Source organism: Pogona vitticeps, chromosome 4 (assembly GCF_051106095.1).
Source record: "Pogona vitticeps strain Pit_001003342236 chromosome 4, PviZW2.1, whole genome shotgun sequence".
NCBI lineage: Eukaryota > Metazoa > Chordata > Lepidosauria > Squamata > Agamidae > Pogona > Pogona vitticeps.
In genome coordinates this window covers 37,788,965-37,801,071 of record NC_135786.1, presented here as the reverse complement: position 1 = coordinate 37,801,071, position 12,107 = coordinate 37,788,965, and the positions used below count along the sequence as shown (strand labels likewise).

The following is a 12,107-nucleotide window of genomic DNA, read 5'->3' as shown; positions in this document are numbered from 1 at the left end:
CTGAATATTTACAGATGGCTGCACTTACCAGAGCGTGAACATGGATATGATTCATTTAAATATACCTTCTTCCACCGGTATATTTTTTCAAGTACTATAGTATGAATACCCAGAGAGAAGGCAGTGACCGAAGTAGACATTAAAAATATAAAACCACAGTGTGTCATTTTATGCAGCTGTATTTTTGAACTTGAGGTACTAAGAAAAACAAAAAAATTTAACCATGTAGTTTTCTCAGAACCTGCAAAAGCTACCTTTGTTTTTGACAGTGGAAACAATTGCCAGGAAATTCTGGGAATCGTAGATGGAAAAGTAACATTTCAGAACCCTGGTTTTTTTTCTTGCAAAGAAAAGAGTCTCTTAAAACAAGAAAGAGCAATAATGCTATATTTGAAAAGAGACCCAAAGGTATAAAATATGTTCTATGCTACTTTCAGGGTTGGGAGATGAGGGATTAGAGATTAACAGTGCAATTTTTATGCCTGGCTAATCAAAATTAAGTGAGATTTACTTCCAAGTAAACATGGTGGAGAGTCAGTGAAATGATCTGACATAAAAAAAAGTTTGGGAACTTTTTCACAAAACCATTTTTCCTCTAATTACTCTATCCATTTTATAAATTTTCCCTTAAATTGCTGTTCCTTCTCAGATCTGGATGTAAGCTTTAGGTGCAACAACAGGGCATCAATGTGGGCACACAAGGCGGAGAAACAACCTTCACTTCCCCTCACTTTAAGCTTCCACACTATCCTTTGTGTTCACACCTCTACCCTTATTTCCATAACCACTTGCATACATTGCTAGCATAAAGTGAACATGGATATGTTAATTCATTTAAATACACCATATTTTTAGATGATTGCTGAGATTGACCTAACCCCCAAGAAAGAAAGAAATACGTCGTCAAGAGGCACCGATGGATTACATGGCCTCCTGAAATGTTTCAGGGAGATGTACGTCCCTATGTCATATAAAGAGCAATTAGAGGCCACAACTTCCTTTCCTCAGAACATCCTGAAATGTGAAGAAAATTCATATACGGTACTTTGTGAATATGAATTCCATTTTTGAAAGCTCTAGGTCAGTAAAAATCTCCTTATAGAATATTGGGTGGGTGTGCGTGTGAGTGCGTGGATAGTGTTTGTGTTTCATCTGCTGTTCCTTCATTTAAGGCTTACGACAGCTATCCGCAACGATTCTTTATCCATGAAGTTATATCTGACTGAAACAGGTCAATGAACTCCCTTCCCAAGCCACAGCCATGATGTTTCCTGCCTGCTTCTTGGGACACATTTTGCATTTATGTTCTTCTGTTATCAGAGTATAAAATATGAATATGAACTGGCCAGTGTCTGAATGAAGAGCCATCTTCCCTTAGATGGGTGGTCTGAAAAAAAGGAATGACACCCAGAGGTTTTTTTTTTCCTGCCACTGCTTCCTCTCTCTTTAATCCATCGGTGACTCTCCCCAGGTATGCTCCAGGGTGGGAGTTGTAATTTTTGTCCCACTCTGACCTCTCACCATGTCAGGGCACAGAACCAGAAAGTACTTCAGACATGGCTCTCTAAAAGTGTTAATGGAATCAGCAGGGACTTACAGCGGGATACAACAACTACTTCAACCAAGGCCTTTCATATAAACATTGATGATGTTTCTTATATAGATCTATTTGCATCTACTTTGCATACATCATGTTCTTCACATAAAAGAGACTGTACAGTGGGGTCTTGACTTAAGAACAGCTTGAGTTAAGAACATTTTGACTTAAGAACCGCTCTCATAGGAAAATATTGACTTGACTTAAGTACTTAGATTTGAGTTAAGAACTGAAAAAAACCACGTGGGAGGCAGGGAAAGTGCACAATTTGAACTTTCAGTTAACTGTTGGCCAGTGAAAAGGGTGCCTGTCTGCTTCCTCACTCCTCCCAGCGTATAGAGAGTGGATTGGGAGACAGTCTTCAGACTGCCTGGTACTGTACTGCCTGGAGTGTATTTTCCCTGCCTTCCCTGAACCTTTCTTGACCTAAGAAAAAAAGAAACAAAATATCCCCCTCTAGTGGTCGAAGGCGGAATAGCAGCTTCCCATTAGTTTCTATGGACAGAAAAGAGCAGATACGGATCAAATGGTTTTCAATGCATTCCTATGGGAAATGCAGATTTGACCTGAGAACTTTTTGACTTGAGAACTGCCTTCCAATACGGATTAAGTTCTCAAGTCAAGACCCCACTGTACATTTAATTAAGTCTTCTCACCTTGAAAAAATGAGGAATATCACTGGGGGGTGGAGAAGTTTTTTTTTAAAAAAAAATACAGCAATGCCTCGCTAGACAAAATTAATTCATTCTGTGAATCATGTCGTCTTGTGAAAATTTCGTCTTGCGAAGCGCGGTACTAACGGTTGTGTGATTTAAAACAAAACAAAAAATGGGGGAAATCATCTTGCAAAGCACAGCCATAGAAAAATTCGTCTTGCACGTCACCAAAAAAACTGCAAAACGCTTTAATCTTGTGAGTTTTTCGTTGTGTGAGGCATTCGTCTTGTGAAGCATCACTGTACTGGTTTTCTTATGATGAAAATGAGGCCTCAGTAACTTTTCTACCTTCCTTCTTTAGAAAGTCTTATGTTCTCTCACACTGGATCTGGTGAACTATGATTTAATGTACATGCAAAGAAAAGCAGAGAGGGCAATGAAAAGGAAAATAATTTTATGGAAGGCTGAATATTATAAAAAATTAATTTTCTACACTTCAAAACTGAGACCACACATACACACCTCTATATCCAGTCATCATGGCCTGGAGATTCTGGGGTTAGAGTACAAAAAAAGTAACTTTGCTTCTGAGACCAGGTGTTGTCACATCAGAGCTAAATTGCTTGTGTCGCTGGGGAATATTTTAGATTTCCCACCATTTTTATAAAATCATATTGTGCTGGGACCACAATCACTAGGGAGGAAACTTTAACTCTTTTCTTTCCAAGCCATTCTCTGGATCTAATCAACTACCCTGCTTCAGCTGATATTGATTCCACAAGTAGAGTGGTACGGTATCACACTGATGGATTTCTTCTCCATACAATTATGGTTGTGTTCAACAATGGAATTAATGACCTCAAAGACTGAAACTAAGCCATCAGCTATAGGTTTTAGAAAAACAGGATGTGAGAAATTTGGAACAGGCTATATATTAAAGTAGCCAACCTCACTAGATGAGGTGAACTGTTTTAGGCCAAAGCTTCGTTCTACAGAACAAATACTGGTAGAAAAATGAGGGGGGAAATTCAACATTAATTGCTTTCCTGGCATTCATGTACTTTATTTATTTATTTATTTATTTAGATGATTGAACCCTGTTTGGTATACTATTAAGAATTGATAACTGGGATAGGAAAAGCAGTAGATCAAGTACCGTTGAGAAGTCTTGAGGAGAACAGACCTATGTTACAATTACACAGTCAAATACTGTGGGATTTGCTTCTAGTGTAAAATGGATGAATTTACTATTTTTTAACTGATCACATGACACAAAGGCCAATTTGAATCAATCCAGCCATTTTTGCTCCCAACACAGAGCTTTCTTTCTCTGCCGCAGGGGATTCTACTTTTTTCAAGCCAGAATAACGCAAACAGGTTTTTCACTGTGTGATCAGTTGTTTTGTTCTCCAGAAGGACGGTGTGTGTGACTGTGGGTGGTATACAGGTGAAGTACTAAGAAGGGCATGATGATATGTAATTCTTCTCCTTGGTTGTGTTAAAGTATTTTTTTTTAAAAAAAAAAAACCTACTGAGTTTAGTGCTAGATCACCATATCAGTGCATTAATATACTATTTCAGCACTAGATCATCTCTGAATGGACAAAAAAGTCAATATGAAATAAAAACAATTCTGGTAAACTACAGCAAACTAGTACGTTCCCATGGTATGTGTGTATGTGTTTGTATGTTATAGAGAACTTCAGAAAATTGATCCTTTTCCCTAGTGCTGTGCAACACTTTAAACAGCCCACCAGCTTTACCATGAAAGGAGAATTGGGGGAATCATCTAATCCAATCAAAAGTGTAAAATATGCTGCAAATCAAGCAATAGCAAAGCAAAACTGCTCTGATTTGGCTTGCCAATGTAGTTGAAGCCTTGCTTGGGTGATAAGGGAAATGTAGCAAGTTCCTGCAGCCTCCAATCCCTGTTTGCTGGTTCTCATCTTTCATATATGGTTGGTTCTAGGATATAGCAACTGACACCTCAATTTGTGTCACTGATCATACGCTTCTCTCAGCCAAGAAGCCAGGCACCCTGGGAACAGAGACAATGGTAATTAACTTTGGCTTTCTATCCCAATAATCAACAGGGCATGTGGCACTACAAAGACTTTGCCACTCAGTCTAAATGAATTTCCCTTCGTCTTGTTTTGCATTCAGATCCTATTAGTACTGGAAGGCTTAAGTTAAAACAGGCAGCAGGCATGGCTCTGACCCAGTAATGACAGCATCAGGACTGACTGAGTCAGACTCAACAAGCTCTGCAAAGCTTTCAAAGGACCAATCTCAGGTTTCATCCAGCACCCATCTTGGACTGTGCTTCTTGGAGTGGTTTGGGTTTCAGAGTTCCTTTTATTTTCCCTAGCTTGCCATGTGAAATTTTGGAGGCATTTTGGATGTATGTTTACAGCCGGCCCTCAAGGCATAGAAAAAGCAACACAGATCTTTGCAGAGTGGCCTCCTAGGACTTTGGGATACAACAGACGTTCCAGATCAGTGGCTTGCCAGCAGACTGAAAGAAGGAAGGATAGCAAAGATGTCCTGCCTAGATTGAATCATGCTGGCAAACAGACTGCAGAGCTTTGTCCTACTCACTCAGGGTTGGGAAACCTCTGGCCCACAGACTGAATATCGCCCATGCGGAATCCAGGCTACAAAATTCTTCTATTACTTAGATCAAATCCTGGGGGGGGGGGGGGGGATTATCAAACCCTATGCACTTTGCTTTGGCCCTATAGAGATCCTTTTCTCAGCTCTCTCTTTGCAAGGGACCCAGAGTCTCACTGATTCAGTGGTATGTGCCACCCTCTTTTTTATTCCCTCCTTCCTTATCGCTTTCCTCCCTGTAAAATAGGCAAAAGGATCACTCCTGTTGTAGGGAATATGTCCATTCCTTGTGACCAGGACACTGGATAAATACTGGAAAAATAATGCAAGGCGTAAAAGTCTCCTTCCCTTTATTAGCCAGGGAGATCTCTAGTGCAAATGCAGAGCAGATAAAGGGACTGATCAAGATGGATTTAATCTAAGAAACTGTTAAACATTGCTACATATTAAAGAAAATTATCACCAGGCTCATTCTCTAGGCATTGCCTAAGTAGGAAACATGCACAAACACCTTCTGAATTCCCAGCAGCAAATAACCATAACCTTACCCAACACAGTTTTCTTAAATATGACCATCTGACTCTCTTGGTTCCTAATATTTGACTGCCATGGCTCCAGGAAAGACCCAGACAACTGCAGGTCCACTTACGTGACCGGAATAAAGAATTTTTCCTTGGCTACTAGATGAAAGCTTTATGAGTAAGCCTGACTGGCTAATGCTTGTGATTCATCACTTGCAGATCACTGACATGATTGTATTGTGAGATGACCTCTTTCCTGGCATTGTACGAAGCTATAACATGAGCCATAAGCAACTTTTAGTTTGTGGCACAGCACAATGATGCTGCTAAATTTCTGACCTGCCATTACAGTAAGTCCCATCCTGCCTCTAAGACTCGTCCTCCTTGCTTGGGCATTGCTGATCTCTTTCACAAATTGGAATTTAGTCCCTGGCCCAGGAAGATTGACCAAATGTACCTTCATTCCTAAGTAATATTGCTATGCATTGTTGCAAGTTGTCATATCCAATAAGATTTCTTTTCAAGAATAAGTAGAGACATTTTTAATATAATTTCCTTTTGTCAGGAGATGCAGAGGTAAATATAAGATGGATACAGTGACACACCTCTCTGTATGTATATCTATACCATAATTTGAAATTAATTTAAGAACTGCCAAGATCATCCACACTATTGCATTGCCAATTACAATGTACGGGCATAAAAGTTGGACAGTGAAGAAAACCAGCAGGAAAAAAATTGATTCATTTGGAATATGGTGCTGGAGGTGAGCTTTGTGGATACTGTGGTCTGCCAGAAAAATGAACAAGTGGGTCCTAGAGCAAACCAAGCCTAAATTTTCTCCAAAATAATAATGATGACATTGATGCTTTCAACACATAATTAGAAGGCAAGATTCATTGGAAAAGGTAATAATGCTGGGAAAAGGTGAAGAGAGCAGGAAAAGAAAAAGGGGAAGACCAAATATGAGGTGTATTGATTCCATAAAGGAAGCTGCAGCCAAGAGACAAGCTGAGACAAGCACTAAACCGGTCTGTTGAGGACAGAATATTTTGGAGGTCGTATTCTTTCATAGGGCCACCATAAGTTGGAGGCAACTTGATGGCACATAACAACAACAACAACAAATACCACCAGACTAACATCCCCTGACAGTGAAACAACAACAATCCCATCTATAGACAGTGATAGTTATAGTCCAATACATGTGGAGGACACGGGACTGAGATATGCTGACCTAGAGCAATGGTTCTTATCCTTGGATCCTCAGAGGTTGCTGGATTACAGCTCCTAGAAGCCTGGACCATTGGCTCCATTTGCTGGGGCTTCTGAGAGTTTAAATCCAACAACATCAAGAGATCTATGATTGAGGATCATTGCTTTAGAGTCTTTCCTTTGAATTAGCAATCTTAGCAAGATTCGCTCCATAATTTAGAATTCTGGAAACATCTGTCTTCTTGAACTGGATCTACTTCACCTCACTGAAGCTTCTCTCCTACCACAGGGCTTGTGGCCTGATATTTACTCATGTTGGTCTTTGCCACATAAATGTGGGAGGCATTTGGACAACAGATACAACAGAGTCTACAGAGGCCCTGCCAAAAAAGTTGATGGCATGAGGTGGGCACAGGGTTGGGGAAGGTTGTGTTGCACAGAAAGACCACACATGCAATGGAAGATGACTGTTGCACTCTAGTATCTTGTGACTATGCAGCAATAACATCTTGTTTGCCAGCACCAACTGGAAACCCAACCCCACTATGGCATTTACTTGAAAGAACCATGTTAGATGCAGCAGTACCCTCAGATCTCTAAACTCTTGGAAACAGCTGCATAGTCCACTCTCCTGCATCCTATAGGAATCCAACAGGCTGGAACAAGCACCACCCTGTGTGATCTAGGTCTTTGATCCATCCCATTCTCCACCTTCTTAGACAAACAAAACCAGAAGGCAGCTCTTAGTGGTTATTGTAACAGACGCACAGAAGAAATGCACCTTTTATATTCAGATCTCAGGGGGGAAAAAGGGGAAAGCAGTTACACTGCTGAGGAAAACTAACACACACCTACTGCCCCCCTGCCTGTGAATTAAATTAAAACCTTGTCTTTCATAATAGACCCTGCATGCAAATCTTTTCAGCTGTGTGCAAAAGTGAAGATGCATGGGTGGTGTTTTTGTTTAAATTTGGCACATTTGTGTCCCAACCTTTCCTTCAGGATGGATTTACCCCCGCCATATCTCCCTAGTGAAACTCAGTGAAGAAAGTTAATCTTAAGACTTCAACTGGTCCAAGATCACCTTGAGCACACCTGAACTTGTCTGATTTTGGAAACTGAGCAGGATCAGGCTTGGTTAGTAGTGCTTGGATAGAGACGACTAGCAGGGCATGCCAGCAACCAGATGGGTCAATGGTCTGAGTCAGTATAAGGCAGCTTTGTATTCCCCTATGTACTTAAAGGTGTTTTAAATCCATATCTTCCCAGTCCATTTCAGGTATTCTGACCATTACATTCCACTGGATCACTGATTCTTAGCTGATGGAGGGGGGGGGGATGGCTGAGCAAGCAGGAAAGGCTCCCAGTGTCTACAACTTGAGCTTCTGATCCTTCTCAACTTTTACATTGCCCAGCGTAATAATTTCAGCACAGGTCAATATTTATTTACTCTAGAAGATGCCAGATTAAACCGAGCAGAAAGATGATGTACCAACATTTGTAGAAAATGAAATTCTCAACACCTGCCAAATCCTATCCAGCAGAGATGGTAAACACTCCGTCTGGCTGAAAATGTAAACTGCTTCTGCCCAGAGGCTCAGTCATGTCTTGCCCACCGTGATGAATTTGCCACCTACTTCGTAGACAAGAATCTCTTTAGCTGAACTCCACTTAGGGACTCCCATTTTGATAAGGAAGTTAAAGGACAAGGGTGTGGCTGTCATCACACAGATTTGGACAAATTCAATTGGCTTTAATTGAAGATGTAGAAGATCTGGGATGTTTTTGTATGCGAAGAAATCTGAAACTAGATGCATGTGGAGAGTCATATATAGAATTTCCTGTAACAAACTGTTGTTCTGTGCTGTCAAATTACATCTGACTTACGGCAATCCTAACAGGGTTTTCAAGGTATGTGAAGTATTTACAAAGTAGTTTTACCAGTACCACCTCTCAGTGAGTTTCAACCAAGCAGAGATTTGAATCCAGGTCATCCAGGTCCTTGTCTGATGCTCTGCCACCATCACATTGGCTCTTAGAATTAGCATTGCTTCTAAAACTCTTAGACTAGCTTCTGAGATTGCATTGCAAACATGTCATTTGGGGTGGGGTGCATTTGGCTGGCCTCTAGGAACAGAACTCTGGATCAGGCTCTTATATATTGCAATATTGGTATGCTGGCTGTTCTCCAAAGCTTAAAAAAGTTACTTGTTGGATTATAATTCTGTGGTAGTCCCCCTCAAATCAATGTTTTCAAGCTCTGGTTTCTCCTGTGAGAGGTACTCAAGGGGAATAGCACTAAATAACTAAGATAAATTAAAGCAAAAAGAAATTTTAAATGTTCTTTAAAAGACATTCAGAATGTCATTCAGATATTGTACCAGCTTCTGATTTTAAAAAGGTGCCCTCATCTGTTGTTGAAGGTCCAGCTATCGATAATGGAGTGAGCCCAGAAGAACATGGTGAGTTGGGAAAAATCCAGTATGGAATCTGGATGGTTAAATTGGAACCATGACAGTCTGCTAGACTATGGGTGGCCTAGAAAAATCTGGAGTTCAATGGCTTTTTAGAATCACAGAATCATGGAATAATTGAGTTGGAAGGGACCTATAAGGCCACTGAGTCCAATCTTCTGCTCAATGCAGGAATCCAAGTCAATGCAGGTCTGAAAATTAGTCGTCTAATTTTCTCTTGAATGTTTCCTGTATTTTTAGACCATTTACCAAAGAGAATCAAATTTTACCACTATGTCAGAACCTGTAAAATACTGGCTACTTAATACATGTTCACTCTTCATCGAATTCTTTATATATCATCTCAAACAATGCTCATGGCAGTGGTCTGGCCAGAAATTCTAACACAACTAGAGAGACTCACAGATGCTGCCTGGTTAGGCTGCAGACACAGCTTTATCTCCATTTTCTAGTGAAAGGGAAAACATGAACCATAACCACAAGGAGTGAAGACAAACAAGGAATTGACATATAAAATGTACAGCACTTGGAAAAGTTACATTTTAGACCTCATGGCCAGTGCAGGATGCTGGAGATGGCAGTTTAAAAAGAAACTTCCAATCAAAAGGTAGAGTGATGTGGAGTGATGTAGAGTTTTGGAATTAACACTGACATCCAAAGTGGGCAGGAAAACCATTTAACTGATGGGGTGGTTTTTGGCAATTTAATCTGAGGTGTTACAAATAAGAGTATTTATGTAGCAATAATAAATACACTGCTGATGCAATTATGTTTAGCAGTGGATGTCGGACTGGGAAATCCCAGACAGCCTTTTCCTACAGCAGAATTCTTAAATGTAGGAATAACTACAGGGAGCAAGCTGCAAACACATGTTGAGTGAGCCTTTTTTCTTTTTCTTTCGGCACTTGGCCCAAGGTACTATAATTAGAAAGAGGACATTTGGCTAGATGGATCATAGGCCTGGTCAATGGGGATGTTGTTGTTTTCATATAATTAGGATGAGAAGAAGTTGAATAAATTTGTACAAACTTTGCTTGAAACGTTCCTATTTATAAGGTCTTCTGTGTATCACATGGTCAAGTTTGCCCTAACCAAAACAAATCTTCCATCTTAAATGTCAATTACACGGTTTTCCCATTAACAGCTACAATGGCAAAATTCATTACCAGCAATGCACTGCATGCCCAGCATACTGTAAATTTTTAATAGGGATAACAGGGATGCAGCGTTGATCATTATATTATGGGACAGTATGCTTTCTCTGTGCTAGGAACTACTCCTTCTCTTTGATAGATCACTCTTCTCCATTTTGCTAATCCTCAAAATATCTTCAGAGAAAACTAGTTTCTTCTTGGGCCTATTGAGTTTACCAGCTCCCATTGCAGACTATACTGTCCAGCCCAAATGATCCAAAAATGCCAACGGGTCTTGTGGCACCTTTAAGATCTTTGTTGGCTTTGCTGTAACAGAGTAACACAGCTATCAAATGATGGGGGAGTTTAGATATCTTCTGTATAAAGAAAGGCCAAAGTTTTGAGAGATTATTAATTTAAGAGGGGAATGATGGAGGAGATGGAGGCTAGGGCTTTATAAATGATAAATGATAAGGGGAAAGTAGCAGGCATTTTCCTCTTCTCTCCTAGTGTATAATACTAGAATTTTATGTCAGTCAATAAATGTGTTGGCAGTAGACTGAAAATGGATGAAAGGAAATAGCAGTTCATACAACCTGTAATAAAATCATGACAAACGGAATGTGATGATGGCCAAGGGCTCAGATGGCTCAAAAACACACACACAAAAGGCTAAGCAAATAGAGATTATGTCTACCAGTGTCTGTGGGCAAACTAGATGTCAGGAGCTTAACGCTAGATCCTGGGGGATAAGCAATGGGAAAAGGCGATCTCTTTCATGTCCCTTGTTTGTTGGTCTCATAGAAATATTTTCTAGACTTCATAGGAAACAGGGTGCTGGACTGCCTGCCAGGCCTTTCAAGAGCCTCCTACCTTCAGATTTTGCTCTTACTGAGGGTCAGTGGATTCCTTGCCATCTAGAGTGACTGCTAATTCACTGCCCAAAAAGGGGAACTGCATCCAGCAGTAAAGGGCACACCAATTTGCATAATATTTGCATGCCTCCATGCTGTTACATCTCCAACACCAGCTACATTTGTTGGTACTGATTTGGACTCTCTTTCTATACTCAGCACATCCACGTGGTTAATAAGTAGTGGACTACCTTGTGGAGCTATTTTATTATCCATGGTGTGAGCCATTTAACTCAGGTCATTGTAAGTCCTCAAGCAGGCCCTGTGGACTCCAACACTTGAAGCCAACATTGCACAGTGATGACACCTAGTGGCTACTGTGGAACAACCTGGGATGAAATACTATTGGAAGAATGATGTACAGTAATATCATTAACCAGCAGGAGAAGGAATGTTAGACAAAGACAACACAAAAGAAATACTATTCTGTGATGCTTCCCCAGGAGAAAAGAGTTTCAGATTGGTTAATGCTATAAGGTTCCCCAGTAATGTTTGAGTGCGAAAATACTATTCTTCCCTACCTGTAGATAGCATACTGAGAGCTGCATAAATGTTGCAATCACCTATTGGACAGTGTCCATGACATTCAATGCAGATAAATGATACATCTTCTCCCTAGGAATGCACCATATTTAAAAATGTTTACTCCTTTGCTTCTTTGATGACTGACTGAGACTTTTGGTGCAGTGGTTAAACTGCAGTACTGCAGCCAAAGCTCTGCTCATGAGCTCTGCTCAATCCCAAGGTACTGTGTTAAAAATTCAGAAATACTTGGCACCATGACGTTTGAAGGACTGGCTTGTCCAACTAAATCTCCCCAAATGTTAAAAATTCAGAAATACTTGGCACCATGACGTTTGAAGGACTGGCTTGTCCAACTAAATCTCCCCAAATGACAGGGAATGCATCAAGGACTCTTCTGGCAGAAGTTAGGTAGCTAGTGACTGAAGAAAGGGCTTTTTTATTGGTGACACCCCTTTTATGGAA

The 12,107-nt window shown here is 40.4% G+C and overlaps 1 protein-coding gene and 1 long non-coding RNA gene across 3 annotated transcripts in view; one reads left to right on the top strand and one right to left on the bottom strand.

Annotated features, from left to right (window-relative positions):
• The window catches only part of LGR6 (leucine rich repeat containing G protein-coupled receptor 6), a 157,619-nt gene that overhangs the window by 15,644 nt on the left and 129,868 nt on the right, over positions 1-12,107 (top strand). The window lies entirely within an intron of this gene.
• Positions 1-12,107, bottom strand: part of LOC140706546 (uncharacterized) — a 49,966-nt gene that overhangs the window by 11,378 nt on the left and 26,481 nt on the right. The window lies entirely within an intron of this gene.